This window comes from Tenrec ecaudatus, chromosome X (genome assembly GCF_050624435.1).
Source record: "Tenrec ecaudatus isolate mTenEca1 chromosome X, mTenEca1.hap1, whole genome shotgun sequence".
Lineage (NCBI taxonomy): Eukaryota > Metazoa > Chordata > Mammalia > Afrosoricida > Tenrecidae > Tenrec > Tenrec ecaudatus.
This window is the reverse complement of record NC_134548.1, coordinates 83,773,554-83,776,585: the sequence shown is the minus strand read 5'-3', so window position 1 is coordinate 83,776,585 and position 3,032 is coordinate 83,773,554.

The window sequence follows — 3,032 nt, the reverse complement described above, 5'->3', positions numbered from 1 at the left end:
TCACTTAGATGGCTGCTTGTTTGGAAACAAGCTTTTAAGACCCTAGACCAGGGTCCTCAAAAATTTTAAACGGGGCCAGTTCACTATCCCTCAGACCCATTGGAGGGCTGGACTATAGTTTTAAAAGAACTATGAACAAATTCCTATGCACACTGCACATATCTGATTTTGAATTAAAAAAACAAATGGGGGCAAAAACACCCAGCAGGCCGGATCAAAGTCCTCTGCGGGCCACATGTGGCCTGCAGGCCATAATTCAAGGACGCCTGCCCTAGACACTATTTTATTTGATAGCTGGCAACCATCCAATTTCTTTTTTTTTATTTTAACAATTTATTGGGGCTCATAACCATCTAATTTCTTTACCACATTTTACTGTAGCACCCATTTACACTGTGTTCCCTTCCTGAGGGCAAGTATCGAGCAGGGTCATTATATAAGAACTAAATGTTTTAAAATTGGAGCTAGGATTTAGTGTGAGCCCCAAATCCATTTCTAGATCTATTTTTTACTTCTGCTTTTAGCTACCTATAGAGACCTCCTTGTTAATTTATGGTAGAGAGTGTTATTGACCATCGCCCTGGAACATAAACATCTGTATACTAATTTTATTACTATTGTCATTGATTAGCCCTTGGTACTGATTTTTAAAACACTAGTGATAGAGGAATATCAGGCCAATGTAGGCTTACTCCATATCACAATACCTGAATTACTCACTTGTACATAATCAATCCTTTGTAGCTTGATGCTGTTTACACAAACAATGGGAGTTGGTTGTCAGGAAAAATGTATAATAATATCTACTGACATTTGTCAGTCATACGTCTGTTTGTGATCTTGCTCATATTTCTTTGGGGTATGTGCTCAGTGATGGTTTTGCTGGGCCATATGGTATTTTTATTGTCATCTATTTTAGGAATCGTCACATTGCTTTCCACAGTGGCTGTGCCTGCTCACCAGCAGTGGAAAAGAGTTCTAATTTCTCCATACGTTGTCCAGCATTTGTTGTTTTCTGTATTTTTAAATGGAGCTATGGTTAGATGGTATGTCATCTTTTATTTTTGACTTACATTTCCTAGATAGCTATTAATGAGAGCATTTCTTCATGTGTTTATTAGCCATTTGGATGTCATCCTTTGTGAATTGTTTCTTCCTGTCCTTTGCCTACCTTCTTAGAGGGTTATTTTTTAAAATTCTTTTTGTAAGCTTATAGTATACTGTAGATTTTAGTAATTAATCCTTTGTGTGTTATGTCATTGCTAGATATCTTTTCCCATTTTGGGGCTCTCGGTTTACTCTTTATACTTAAAAAATAACTTTATTGGGGGCTATTACAGCTCTTCTAACATCCCACATATCAATTGTATCGATTGTATCAAGCATATTTGTACATATGTTGCCATCATCATTTCCAAAACATTTTCTACTTGAGCCCCTCATATAAACTCCTCTTTTTCCCCTCCCTCCCCCACACTCCCACCTTGTGAATACTTAATCAATTATATTTTGTTATTATTTCCTTATCTTACACTGTTGTCTCCCTTCACCCACATTTCAACTATTCCTCCCCTTTGGGGGAGGACAGCTATAAAACCAACCTTGTGGGGGTTCCTCCTTTCTCCCTCTCAGTTTACTCTTTTATTGAAATCTTTCGATGTACACAGATGTTTCATTTTTTATAGCTCTAGTTCGTTTTGTCTTCCATGGCGTGTATATTCTTTGTTATATCTAGTAGCCTGCGTATGCCCTGAACTTAGGCCCCTAGATATGTCCTGATTTTCTTGTGGACGGTCCTCTAGCTTTGCGTTTACATTTAGTTCTTTCATCCACCTTGTGTTTGGTTTTGTGCATGTGGCGAGTTGTGGGTCATGTTTCATTCTTCTGCAGATAGATACCCAGTTTTTCCAGTACCATTTATTGAGGAGGGCATCCTCTTCCCTTTTAATGTTTTTTTTGGGGGGCCTTTGTATAAAATCAGTTGTCTGGATGCAGATGTTGTTATTTCTGGGTTTTCTGTCCTGATCTATGTATCTATCATTATCCCAGTACTAGGCTCTTTTGAAAAGCGTGACTGTGTAGTAGGTTTTCAGATCAGGTAGTACAAGAGCACCTACTTTGTCGCTCACTTTTAGGAGTTCTTTGCTTATCCTGGGCTTCTTCCCTCTCCATATGAAGTTGGTAATTAGTTTTTCCATATCTTTAAAGAATGATGTTGGAATTTGGATAGGGATTTAATTTAATTTGTAATTTTTATAGGTAATATTAACATTTTCATGGTATTGAGTCTTCCTATCTATGAACACAGAATATTCTTCCATTTGTGTAGGTCTTTGGTTTCTTGTAAAAATGTTCTCTAGTTTTCTTTGTACAGGTCTTTTGTTTCTTTGGTCAGGTTTATTCCTAGGCGTTTCAGCATTTGTGTGACTACTGTGAATGTTATTGTTTTCTTGATGTCTTGTTTTCGGAATTCTCATCAGCAATGTATAAGAATCCAATTGATTTCTGCTTATTCATCTTATTTCCTGCTACTCTACTAAACTCCCCAATCTCAATTGTTCCCAACAATTCTCTCTATATAAAATCATATTGTCTATAAATAGCCAAAGTTTCCTTTATTCTTGCCCATTTCTGCTCCCTTGGCTTCTTGTAATTGTCTTATGGTTCTGGCTAGGACTTCCAGCACAATATTGAATAAGAGTTGGGATAGGGGACATCCTTGTTGGGTTCCCTTATTCAGTGGAAATGTTTTTATCTTTTCTCCATGGAGTGTAATATTGGCTATTGTTTTTCTTAGCCTTTATTATGTTGAGGAATTTCCTTTTATTCCTATATGAAGTACTTTCATCAGGAATGAGTGTTAGATATTGTCAAAAACTTTTTCTGTATCAATTGATATGCTCATATAGTTCTTAGCCTTTTTCTTGTTAATGTGGTAGATTACATAGATTGTTTCTCAAATGTTGGACCATCCCTACATCCATGGTATGAATCTCACTTGGCCATGATGTATTATTATTTTTTATGTGTTG